A 14881-nucleotide genomic window follows, 5' to 3' on the forward strand; every position below is an offset into this window, starting at 1 on the left:
ACATCAACACCGGCATGGAAATACTACACATTCAACCAAAAAGCCAGAAACTAAACACACTAGAACAATATGAAATATACAGACACACGAAAACACACCCCAACGAAATTCTCAACACACAACTCACAACTCAATTTCAAAACACACACTCTTTGACTCTACACTATACCACAGGAACACACTCTCACAGGAAATAGAACAAGAGGCGCCAAGACCAACAACGACCAGTTCTGAGGATGGCCCATAAATATGTCGAAACATGTAAACAAGGTACGCTAGAATTTAACACAAGAAAGTCTTATCATACATATTCCGAAATACACATTTTACTGTTTGGCCTGAAAGTACAGTATAAATGCTACTTTTTAGTAAAAACCAGGGGTCTCTAGCTCTATCCATTCAAACTTTATGACATTGTTTATAATTTAAAGCACCCTAAAAAGCGTAATTTATATATAACAAAATAATTTAACTTGAAAACCGCTTGAGCTAGGTTTCTGAATTTTTTTGTATAAGTATATCTATCATGTGAGATGTATAGTTGCAAAATCAGATACATCACTTTTTTTTTTAGAAATGAGTTATATCTTCATATGATTCTACAACTGCTATACCTTTTTGATGCTCCAAACCCAGATACATCACATGGATTTGTATGATGAAAAATAGTATTATTTGCAAATCCTTGGTTACTTGCAAACGTTTTTCCTTCATACTGAAAAAAATATGTTTTAGTGATGTATCTGGTTTTGCAACTAAACGCTTCATGTAACAGCTAAAGCTAGTAAAAAAGGTCTTAAAACTTTAGATGATGTTGAACATTTGTTAAATTTAGTGAAAACGGGATAAAATGTAGCAAGAAGAAACATTGTGTTTAATTTTCATCCAGTGCTGCCTAGATCGTCATAATATCTCTCCTTGTGTATGATATATATTATATGATATGATATGATATGATATGATATGATATGATATGATATGATATGATATGATATGATATGATATGATATGATATGATATGATATGATGTGGTATGGTATGATATATGATATGATATGATATGATGTGGTATGGTATGATATATGATATGATATGATATGATATATGATATGATATGATATGATATGATATGATATGATATGATATGATATGATATGATATGATATGATATGATATGATATGATATGATATGATATGATATGATATGATGTGGTATGATGTGATATGATATGATATATGATATGATATGATATGATATGATATGATATGATATGATATGATATGATATGATATGATATGATATGATATGATATGATATGATATGATATGATATGATGCGGTATGGTATGATATATGATATGATATGATATGATATGATATGATATGATATGATATGATATATGATATGATATGATATATGATGTGATGTGATGTGATATGATATATGATATGATATGATATGATATGATATGATATGATATGATATGATATGATATGATATGATATGATATGATATGATATGATATGATATGATGTGGTATGGTATGACATGATATGATATGATATATGATATGACATGATATGATATATTATATGATATGATATGATATGATATGATATGATATGATATGATATGATATGATATGATATGAGATGATATGATATATGATATGACATGACATGGCATGACATGACATGATATGATATATGATATGATATGATATGATATGATATGATATGATATGATATGATATGATATGATATGATATATGATATGATATGATATGATATGATATGATATGATATGATATGATATGATATGATATGATATGATATGATATGATATGATATGATATATGATATGACATGACATGACATGATATGATATATTATATGATGTGATATATGATATGATATGATATGATATGATATATGATATGACATGACATGATATATGATATGATATATGATGTGATATATGATATGATATGATATGATATGATATGAATCCTGTACAAGTAATCACTCGATAGCCGGGGCTAGTTTAGCACGCTCGTAGCGCGGGCTAGCGAAATGTCTATGCATAGCACCCTCAGATGATTTAGCAGACTTCGGAAAAAAAAAATGTGAGATTATTGTTTATGTTTTTCTAAAAATAGCTTGCCGCTGATAAAACAGTAAAACCTATCCCTCGCAATATTCTTCAAATGTTAAAGAACATGAATTCATATTCACCTAAGGCTAACTAAACAAGTCGAAATTTGATTTTTTGTCCTCCTAGACTGGGAAAACTGCACACCGTGCGGCGTACCTTAGCCGACTAAGACGCTTGCCTGACGATCCGGAGTTGCGCTAGGACGCGGGTTCGTTTCCCGTTTGGGCTAATTATCTGGTTTGTTTTTTTTTTACGGCTTTTCCCCAACTTTAAGGCGAATTTCAGGTAATCTATGGCGAATCCTCGTCCTCATCTCACCAAACACCATCTCGCTATCACCAATCTCATCGACGCTAAATAACCTAGTAGTTGATACTTAGGCCTACTTACTTACTTACAAATGGCTTTTAAGGAACCCGAAGGTTCATTGCCGCCCTCACATAAGCCCGCCATCGGTCCCTATCCTGTGCAAGATTAATCCAGTCTCTATCATCATATCCCACCTCCCTCAAATCCATTTTAATATTATCCTCCTATCTGCGTCTCTGCCTCCCCAAAGCTTTTTTTCCTTCCGGCCTCCCAACTAACACTCTATATGCATTTCTGGATTCGCCCATACGTGCTACATGCCCTGCCCATCTCAAACACCTGGATTTAATGTTCCTAATTATGTCAGATGAAGAATACTTTGCGTGAAGTTCTGAGTTGTGTAACTTTCTCCATTCTCCTGTAACTTCATCCCTTTTAACCCCAAATATTTTCCGAAGCACCTTATTCTCAAACATCCTTAACTATGTTCCTCTTCAGAGTGAGAGTCCAAGTTTCACAACCATAAAGAACAAACGGTAATATAACTGTTTTATAAATTCTAACTTTCAGATTTTTTGACACCAGACTGGAAGACAAAAGCTTCTCAACCGAATAATAACAAGCATTTCCCATATTTATTCTGCGTTTAATTTCCTCCCGAGTTTAATTTCCTCAAAGATATTTGAATTTTTCCACTTCTTCGAAGGATAAATCTCCAATTTTTATATTTCCATTTCGTACAATATTCTGGTCACGAGGCATAATCATATACTTTGTCTTTTCGGGATTTACTTCCAAACCTATCTCTTTACTTGCTTCAAGTAAAATTCCCGTGTTTTCCCTAATCGTTTGTGGATTTTCTCCTAACATATTCACGTCATCCGCATAGACAAGAAGCTGATGTAACCCGTTCAGATCCAAACCCTGTCTGTTATCCTGAACTTTCCTAATGACATGTTCTATAGCAGTAGTTGATACAGCGTCGTTAAATAACCAAGTAAATAAAAACTTTTCATTGTTTACCAAGAGCGAACATTTGTATGATAATGACTCGATACAATTCGCTTTCCGTCTTACGCAGTAATGAAATCCATTAAGCCTTCACAACGTCAGCATCAACACAGTAGCAATAGATTTCAGATGGTAATCCACATAACTTTGTAGTTGCGATGTTGGCAATCCTGCACCTCGCCTATTCATTACATTCAAGTGCTCTGTTTGAAACATTTAAATCTTTCACTCCAATTGGCTCAGACATCGCCTTCTGAAGTGATTATTGTTACCCTCTGGAAGACGAGTGGAATTAATGGGATTGCTAGTGGGGGTTTCCAAGGTTGAATTATGTATTTCAGGAACAATTTGAATATCATCATTTATTTGCATCGTCTCTTAACGTTCCCGTTGTGTGACGGAGTATTATGTGTGCCGGCCCATATGACTGGAGCGTGCTCAGCATGTCGGAGTGGGCCGCGTCCTGCATGGGCCGCCAAGCGGACTTTCGCTATAAAGATGAAACTTGGAGTAACTGTAATGCCGGTGTATTAAAGTAGCATGTGGCTAGACATTACCTAGTTTGTACTCTCTGAAATTTCAAGAGGAAATTCTTTGTCGTTTTTCTTTATACAGGGACATCATTTTATTTTTACTAACATTTTTAATATCAACCAAGCTATATCTTTGGATTAAAGGTCTAGAACCGGAAACACCGCTTGCCCCCCCTTCCACGACTGGAGTTCGATGATACTGGCGTAAAATACAAACAAATCACTTTACTAGGTATAGGAGGGAAGAAAAGTAGTTCATCCATTTACGTAAACTAGGAAATATCGCGATTTTGAGTTCGATAGTTTTCATTAGGTTTTTGTTTAATCAAAATACAGTACAGTATTAACAATGAGTGTTTTTACTCACGAACTGAGCTGTCCATGCGGACGTATTCATTATGCAGTGTATATTATACTGTTACAGCACATTAGCGTACAATATAGAGAATGAAGTTAAATTGAAAATAATAATAATATGGATATTTAAACACTTTTTTTTTTAAATTGTGGCCGATCATTTCGATATAGGCTTCAGTTCTTTTGTGCATATTATCGCACTATAAACTATTGTACCTAATACCAATTACCAGTTTCGTCCTTCGTACTAATAACTCATGTTCAAATAATTCTGTACCTACTCTACTGGGTGTTCAGTTCAAAGTGTGTCATGGCCCGCTGTATGCCGTCATGTGGCTAGCCGATGAGCCTAGAGAATTCAATCTTCCTACACTTCCGCAGAGGCGTATTACCTATGTGCCAGAGAAGTTGCCTACCAAGTACGGCGTTCATTTTGAAGAGTACGTACCGATACGTACCGTAACGCCGGTTGTGGCAGGAATGTGAACTGTTTGAAAACACGTACTGAGATGAGTTTGTTTCTTACTATCGGGATATGGGGAGAGGGTCAAGACGATTACTTACGTATTCGTTCACATTAACTTCGACGGTCAACATGGACACGGAGCATTTGATTTGTGTTGTGGAATGTTGCCGTTACCGATGATAACAGATACCCTGCGTACGACTTGCCCGCGCAAAACACAGCTCGAAAGAGGTTATGGTAGCACACAGACCGCCATCTGTTGCTACGACGTTCAAGTTATACCGTACACGTTCTCAAGTTCAGATTAAACGCCTTGAATAATAGGCAACGTCTCTGACATAAAAGCTGAAACTCGCTTCAAATCGCTGACTCACAACAGTGACGTCATGACACACTTTGAAATGAACACCCAGTATAAAAGAGTACCTTATGTACTGTAAATTCAATCTTAACTTCTGCCCGATCCGAAAAGATAAAATTACCCAGAAATGCTATCTACTGTCCGTCCAAGTGGTTATGTCGCAGGATCGTAGAAAGGGGGAAAATCACGTGACAGTTAATTATTTTTATTTAAGTTATTTTGAACACCTGCGGGTGAGGGAAATCGGGATGCGACGTAGGCAAACGGACGACAGTACCTGTGCGAAAATATGATTCAATATTGGAAACTCTTTCGTCACTGGAAGACGCGAACATGTATCTGGAACGTACTATACTCACCAACTCAATACTGTTTGTGTTTACTACAACCTTAAGGCGACTTTGACTATATACGGTTGATTCTGTGAGGAGAACAGTTTGAAGTTCACTAGTAGAGGGGGTGGGAGTGAAGTACGTTCAAAAACTCAGGTACAATAATAATTGAAGTAAAAATAAAATGATGTCCCTGTACTTAACAACATTCTTTTGTCCACAGAGATTATTTAGTACCTGTCATATCAGAATATGGGAGGAGTGTTAATAGGAGAAAGAATAATAAAATGCATAATATCACGAACGCGACTGAATTACGCTTATCAATATGTAAGCATTTCTATTTTGTTAAAATATCGTTCAGATTGTCTGGGTTGAATATCCTGCTTTAACATTCGTGCACTTGAGCGCGCAATTTTTTTAGCATATGTGAGGAAGTATATGTAACGTACGTTTTGCACCGTTTATTGACCTTTCCACTCGCCTAGGAAAGCTCTCTCCTCATTTCGTGAAAGGGATTAAATACCCGGTCGTGCTCATTCCCTTCAGTGTTTTAACCTTTAAACCGCCCGGCCCGGGATTTAATTGGTTATCGCAAATTCATTACTTGTTCACTGGTTCCTGCCACACGCGCTGACGAGTTGGGAATTTTGTCTCTTCAAAATGGCTCTACGCGTACCACGGCTTCCCGTGCATGAGCTGAAACTAGTGTCATATATTTCAATGGTGCAACATTGCTGCACACAATTCTTCGATCTGTTGTATATTTTAACATTTCACTGTAATATCATCACCACAACCGTTATCATCACTCTTATCACCTTCATAATCTTCCGCTGTCAACGTCTCTACAATACTCTATCTTAACCTCCATCCTCTTGCATCAACTCCTTTTATTACTTCTCATTATCATCTTTAACCTGTACAATCGTAACTACCACCACTTTCAGTCTCCACAATAATCACCATCGTTTTCAGTCTCAACCATAACTACATCTTTCAATCTCCACCATAACCATTTTCAGTCTCAACTATAACTATCTCTTTCAATCTCCACCATAACCAACACCACTTTCGATCTCCACCACAACCACAATCATTTTCAGTCTCAACCATAACTACCTCTTTCAATCTCCACCATAACCACCACCACTTTCGGTCTCCATCACAACCACCATCATTTTCAGTCTCAACCATAACTACCTCTTTCAATCTCCACCATAACCACCACCACTTTCGGTCTCCACCACAACCACCATCATTTTCAGTCTCAACCATAACTACCTCTTTCAATCTCCACCATAACCACCACCACTTTCGGTCTCCACCACAACCACCATCATTTTCAGTCTCAACCATAACTACCTCTTTCAATCTCCACCATAACCACCATCATTTTCGGTCTCCACCACAACCACCATCATTTTCAGTCTCAACCATAACTACCTCTTTCAATCTCCACCATAACAACCACCACTTTCAGTCTACACCATAACCATCATCATTTTGTGTCAACCATAACTACCATCACTTTCAACCTCCACTATAACCACCACCACTTTCAGTCTCCACCATAATCACCATCATTTTCAGTCTCCACCGTAACCACCATCATTTTCAGTCTCAATCACAACCACCACCACTTTCAGTCTCCACCATAACCACCATCATTTTCAGTCTCAACCATAACTACCTCTTTCAATCTCCATCATAACCACCACCACTTTCAGTCTCCACTATAACCACCATCATTTTCAGTCTCAACCATAACTACCTCTTTCAATCTCCATCATAACCACCACCACTTTCAGTCTCCACTATAACCACCATCATTTTCAGTCTCAATCATAACCACCATCACTTTCAGTCTCCACCATAATCACCATCATTTTGAGTCTCAACCATAACTACCACCACTACTTTCAGTCTCCATCATAACCACCATCATTTTCAGTCTCAACCATAACTACCTCTTTCAATCTCCACCATAACCACCACCACTTTCAGTTTCCACCTTAACCATCATTTTCAGTCTCAATCATAACCACCATCACTTTCAGTCTCCACCACAATCACCATCTTTTTCAGTCTCAACCATAACCACCACCACCATCACTTTGTCTCAACCATAACCACCACCACTTTCAGTCTCCACCATAATCACCATCATTTTCAGTCCCAACCATAACCACCACCACCACTTCCAGTCTCCACCTTTACCACCACCATCATTTTCAGTCTCAACCATAACCACCACCACTTTCAGTTTCCACCTTTACCACCACCAATATCAAATTAAATAGAAGTAAATTTTGCACATAATTTTGAAGTAACATCTCATGACATGTGATATTTCATATCCATTTTTATTTATTCAGGTGTAAAAACAATCCTGAAATACTGTATTTTGCCAGTGTCGGGGTTGGAATTTATTGAAAAGGCTTCACTGTCATTCCTACTTGGATGCTATATTTTACTGTTCCCTCAACTGCTATTCCATTAAGAACTCTCTTGTCTACACGCCACTGCTTTCTGTGCAACGTGAGTTGGAATATTGAGCCAGAATCAATGTCAAATAGGAATTCGACATGGATCCGATGAAGTGTGTAAAAATGCTCCTGCACCCTTGTCAATTTTCAATTTCGTTTCTCTTTAAAGGGCTGGTATCGACTGACTCAATTCAGTCCTTTGTAACCCAACAAAGATCGACACACTGTAAAAATGACACCGTACAATTGTGAAGTCTGAAATTCTACAGTGGCGGGCAGTTCTATAGACTTCCAAATTAAAAGAGGATAGAGTTATTCTTTTCGCTCGGAAAACGACTTTTTTTAATTTCTTTATGAATAGCATGTTCCATAGATCTATTAGCTTCACGAAACCATGAATTATAAGTTAAGCACACTTTCATTTCATTGCAAGAAATTAAAAAATAATGATAAACCTTTTACGCTTTATTATTATTATTATTATTATTATTATTATTATTATTATTTTATTTCATTTATTATATCCCATAGATCTTACATGAGCAATGAAGCTTTAAGACGTGGAACAAGTCAAAAATTTTACAACATTACAATTACAATTTTTACAAATTTTTACAATATTTTACAATTTTTATAGTTTTATAATTTTGTAATTTTCTGCAATTTTTTACAATTTTTAACAATATTTTGGCGAGCTGTGTGTATTATTATTATTATTATTATTATTATTATTATTATTATTATTATTATTATTATTATTACTATTATTATTATTATTATTATTATTATTATTATTATTATTATTATTATTATATGCAGGAATATTACAGTATATAAATAAAAATATAAAATTCGATCCCACGTACATCTTGTGAAATTTTATGGTGAGCAAAAAAAAAATGAATGATTACTTCCCCATCACCTAGAAACATATTGACTGTCAGTTTACGACAATAAAATCTCATGACTTATACATTACATTACAGATTTAATTAATTGGCTTCCTTTATAAAAAGTGCTGGAACAAACGACAGCTGGAAATATAACACGACACTTTTTGTATGATTTCTTCTTCACATGCTGTACTTAGTAACGTAAATCAAGGTTCGTTGTGGCAGCTAGTGAACACATAAGAAAGTCATGTCTCTTCTCCATACTGAAAACTCTCGTATTCGCCTCGCCATCTTGCATTCTTGGAATGGCTGAGAATTTCCGTATGTATCGTTTCCCTTAAGTGCGCCAGATGTCTCCCGCAAGCTCACACCTCGAAATACGTCCGCCACATGTCATACAAGTATCACGACACTTTTACCTGCACAGATTTGCTTTGCAGGAATAATAGATGTAGTTGGACATTTTGCCCACTCTGTAACAAGTAAAAATGCATCTACATAAACTCTAAATTTGCAGACTATCATTCATAGCATAATTCCTTCATTATCTCCTTTCAGTTAAATCTGAAAGAACAGAACGCCAGTAGGGGAAGTTATCCCCACTCTCGCAGCATGCTTTACGCTCTCTTGGTGGAGTCGCTGCCATGCTTTTTCATCTTTTTGACATTATTGTAATAAAAATCTAAACACGAAAGATATTCATTAAAATGTGAAATGGTATTTCTATCGATTACCCACTTTCATTATCACACTCAAGTATGTTATATTTATTTACACTTACCTGACTATAGTCTTCAATTGGACAGCTTACCTGCAGCAATCTTTCAGAGTGGTCCTCTGAAAATCAATACATTTAATGAAAGGTTGAGAAGATTAGACTCAAAATGTAATTGTAGGTGCAGTGTAATTATCTAAGTTGTGTCATGTAATTAATTAAGTTGATATGTAATTAATTAAGATGATATGTAATTTAGTTGATATGTAAATAAATTAAGGTGATATGTAATTAATTAAGATGATAATATGTAATTAAGTTGATTTGTATTTAATTAAGGTGATATGTAATTACTTAAATTGGTAATAGTTGGGTGAAATAGAAGTACTCATAAGTTAGATTTACTTTTGCTTATTGTAGGCGTTATTATAGAATAGTTTTTATTTATAGTCCTAGGTTTATTGCATCTATTTATTTATAGTTGGAAATAATTTTAGGTTTATTTTATTTTATTTTATTTTTTTATTGCTGTTATTGTATAATTGTAATGGTATTATTGTATATTATATATCACTGCCACCGGGTGAATACCCAATAATTGTAGTGTTAATACATACATACATACATACATACATACATACATACATACATACATACATACATACATACATACATACATACATACATACAATTGTAACCACAACGTAACACATAAAATAACTATTATGTATTAATATTAATACTGATATTAATTAATTATTAGCATGTTCAAATTTCACTAGCTTCCAGTAACCGGCTCAGAAATCTGGTACAATTTTATTTTCATGTAACTCCAGTACCGACAACGTCTGTGTCAGCTGCCAACACAACAATTACAAAATCACTACTATTTATTATTAATACCATATTATTAATATATTTCAGTATTATTTGTATTTATCCTGGTAATAATGGACAGTTTGACTCGTCGACATTTTGTTTTTGCAGCAATAACTTCCCATGATTGTACGAGAAGTTTCGAAGAGAACGGCAGTTACGTAGACTTTCGGCTCCCCCCTACTACCATTAATGCATAACACAATGTCAATACGGCGGTTGCTGTCGTCTGCGATACAAAGAACTTTTCTGTTGATTTTCGAATTCGTCATTTTTTCCGGTTATTATATGTTTATCTAAGTTGTGTTAACTCTCGCTAGTGATTTTATATTTTATGTTATCCGTCTTAGTATTTATTTTATTATTGTAAATATTTTATCACTATTATTATTATTATTATTATTATTATTATTATTATTATTATTATTAATGACTTATTTTGTATTACAATCTTTGTATAATTTCTGTCACTATTATTATTATTATTATTATTATTATTATTATTATTATTATTATTATTATTATTGTCACTATTATTTCTATCATCAGCATTATTATTTGATCCCTGTAAAATTTATGTAGACTACTGGACTGTACCAGAGCACGAGCATATGCTCATTTCGGGTATCTATTCATATGTATTCATTTCAAATGTAAATTGTAAATAAATTTGAATTTGACTTTGAATTTGTAGTATTTCTCAGTATCGAAATTCGAAACGAAGTTGGCAAAAGAAAATTCAACCTGCAAACGAGAAAATCACAATAATCCACTAGCATATGTAGTAATGGGGGGAAAATGGTTAGGTTTCATCCTTGGGGTATGAAGTAAGCTGACCCGGACTATATTATACTCTTCCGATCTCTCTTTGGGTCACTTGACGTGGATAACGTCATTCTAAGGAAGCGCTGAAATTTTTATACACACTCTTCTTCTACTTTCCTGAAACGATAAAGCGGCATATCACATTACATGTTATCAATATGAGAAAGTGTAGGTGGCAAGAGAGAACGTGTTCAGTTGCGAAATGGCGGCACATTGTAAGGTTAGAGGTCGCTTTTATTCTGGATAACTTAGAGCATAGCATAGTCTGAATACCAAACAGCACAGAGTGAGCTCGCGGAGAAGTGTAGAAGGCGCCCACAGAAGCGGAGGTGCGATCCATACTTGCGAAGTCATTGTTGCTATGCACGATGTGACAACTCCGCTTTGCAATGTTGCCACGTTCTCGTTGTAATATTCCCATTACTATGCGCAAACAGTCTGCCTGACAACACAGTTTTGCGTTGCTCGATGCATAAAACATTCATAACGGTGAGAAGGCTCTCTGGGAGCCGAGTTTGAGTTCAGGTGAGCCACTTTCATGCTCGACACCCGTGGAAAAATATTTCATCGACTTCACGATTTTATGCGATATGAACTTCATGGGCGTTGGGATCACAAACCCTAGTTTACTGTTCGCAGCGCCCCTTTACTAGTTTAAAACAGGGTTTATTATTGATTATCTGCCATCAAATATCCGATACAATATTTTTTGCCGCTGGTCGCGGAAATTAGCAAGCCTTTTGGGAGAGCCATTTCAACCACGCATTGACATTATTAATTAAAATAAAAACGGAAAATTATTTTACACAATTTATCTATTCGTTTAAAGAGTTCTTCTTGCTAGTTTTATTTAGAAATATCACATTTTAAATTATGGCCTGAGGTATACGCAACGGCTAAGCTGCAGTCTCTGGTTCGAATTCCACCTATGGTATGGATATAATAATAATAATAATAATAATAATAATAATAATAATAATAGTAATAATCTTTATTAACTATTAAAAAATACAATTATAATATGCTTCGTCATTATTGAAATACATCAAATAAAGAATCATTATGTATTAAGAAACTCATCTATGCTATAAAAACTACTTTCAATTAGAAAAGTCCTAACAGATTTATTAAAATTAATAACTTCTTTTAAGTGTTTTGGCAATTTGTTATAAAATTTAACACCTAAAAAAAAAAAAAAAAAAAAAAAAAAAAAAAAAAAAAAAAAAAACTTTCAAGTGTTTTAGTTAATCTGCAAGCAGGAATTGCCAAGTTAATTCCAGTTCTTGTGTTATAATTATGTATATCTTCAGTTCTTTGGTACATCAAATTACTGAAATGTACATATTTTACGCATTCAAATATAAACTAGGAAAAGTTCATATGGATAATTGTTTAAGTAAGGATTTACAAGACTCCCATGGAGAACATCTAAGAAGCCCTTTTTTTTTTTTTTTTTTTTTGTAGAATAAAAATATCTTTAGCACCACTCTTGTTTCCCCATAATATAATTCCATAATTTATAATACTGTGGAAAAAAGCATAATATGCACTTAGTACAGTTTTCATTGTGGAATAATGTTTAAGTTTTCTTAACATAAAAATGACTTTACTTAACTTTCTAGAAATTTCATTAGTATGATTAACCCAATTCAACTTACTGTCAATATGAAAACCCAGTAATTTCACTACAGTAGAAGGTTGAACATCTCTTTTTAAACTAAAACTTATAACCTGGATCTTACTTAAATTTAAACTTAATCAATTTGCATGAACCAATACATTAGTTATTCATAATAGTAGTACTATCCAAATTTACTGTTTCAAAAACCGTAGCATCGTCAGCATACATAATCATACGACTGGGCATTCAAATGGGTAAATCATTTACAGCTACAATAAAAAGAAAAGGTTCGAGAATGGAACCTTGAGGTACACCACTTGTTAAATAATTAAAAGAAGAATTACTCCCATTACATTGAACTGTCTGCTTCCTATTTTTAAATACATTTCAATCAATTTACACTCCTTACCCTTAATGCCATAGAAAGTTAGTTTCTTTAAGATAATGTCATGAGACAAACAGTCAAAGGCTTTAGTGAGATCACATAAAATTGTGATACCATTTTCTTTATCTTCAAAGGATTGTAATATCCATTTAAGGACTGTAAATTCTTCCGTTTGCATTGCCACATCCTCTGTTGCCTCAAATGAAGATCTTCTATGATGCTGACCCCAGTTGCTGGAGTCCTAGAGTCCCAGAATTCACCCGCATATACAGTAAAAGCTCAAATAACATTGATGAACCTCATACAGCGTGTTCATTAAGTGTGGAATATTACTCATAATTTCTTAAATTTTAATTTTAAAAAAGGTTTTTATAAAACATTGTTGGAGATAGACCATATAATATAACAGTGTTCTAAAAAAGTTTGTTATTCAGACAAACAGGTGTGACAATAAACGTTATTCTTTTAAATGGCATGCTATTTTAAGAATTATACAGGGTGATTCACAAGGATTTATCGCCACTTACGGAGCTTATTTCTGAAGATATTCTGAGCAAAAAAAAATCATATCGTCGTTGTTTCTGCAATAACTCCTATGTGCAAAATGTAAAATTTTGCAGTAGGAAGAAGAAACACATTTATTCATCCTATGAAAGACGTACATAGGACACTGTGAATTGTTTGCAGGCATTGTCCTTCCCTAATCACTCTAATGTCGACAGTGATGGGAGGGAGTTTTTCTGAGTGCACAAAAATACTCTCTGACTGCCACACAAATAAATATTCGTGCGGACAATGTAGAAGTCAATTTAGAAAACTTAGTTTAGGCCTATACTTGGGCGCTACTGATATGTGATATGAGTAAAAAAAAAAAGAGAAAGTACCAAAAAAATTTAAATGAAACATAATAGAATACATTTATTTATTTATTTATTCATTCATTTATTTATTTACTTTATAATTGTAACATAAAATATAATATAAATGATACAACTTTAGCTCACTCCATAAAGAGTAGAACTCGTGCTCAGGGGCGGATTCCTGAATTTAAATTAAGTACAGGGACATCATTTTATTTTTACTAACATTTTTAATATTAACCTGGCTATACCTTTCTATTAACGATTGAAACAGGAAACACCGTTTGCTACCCTTTCCACGACGGAGTTCAATGATACTGGCGTAAAATACAAATCACTTTACTAGTTATAGGAGGGAAGAAAAGTGGTTCTTCCATTTATGTAAACTAGGAAATATCGCAATTTTGAGTTTGATCATTTCATTAGGTTTTTGTTTAATCAAAGTACAGTACTGTATTAACACTTAGTGTTTTACACACGAATTGAGCTATCCATTCGGAAGTATTAATTATGCAGTGTATATTATACTGTTACAGCACATTAGCGTACAATATAGAGAATGAAGTTAAATTGAAGAATAATTATAATATGGATATTTAAACACATTTTAGAAAATTGTGGCCGTTCATTTCGATACAGGCTTCATTCTTTTGTGCATATTATCGCACTATAAACTATTGTACCTAATTCCAA

At 34.2% G+C, this 14881-nt stretch overlaps 1 protein-coding gene across 3 annotated transcripts in view; it reads left to right on the forward strand.

The window, feature by feature from the left end:
* Liprin-gamma (liprin protein kazrin) overlaps window positions 1-14881 on the forward strand; it is a 717975-nt gene that overhangs the window by 170622 nt on the left and 532472 nt on the right. The window lies entirely within an intron of this gene.

This window comes from Periplaneta americana, chromosome 6, assembly GCF_040183065.1.
Source record: "Periplaneta americana isolate PAMFEO1 chromosome 6, P.americana_PAMFEO1_priV1, whole genome shotgun sequence".
Classification (NCBI taxonomy): Eukaryota; Metazoa; Arthropoda; class Insecta; order Blattodea; family Blattidae; genus Periplaneta; species Periplaneta americana.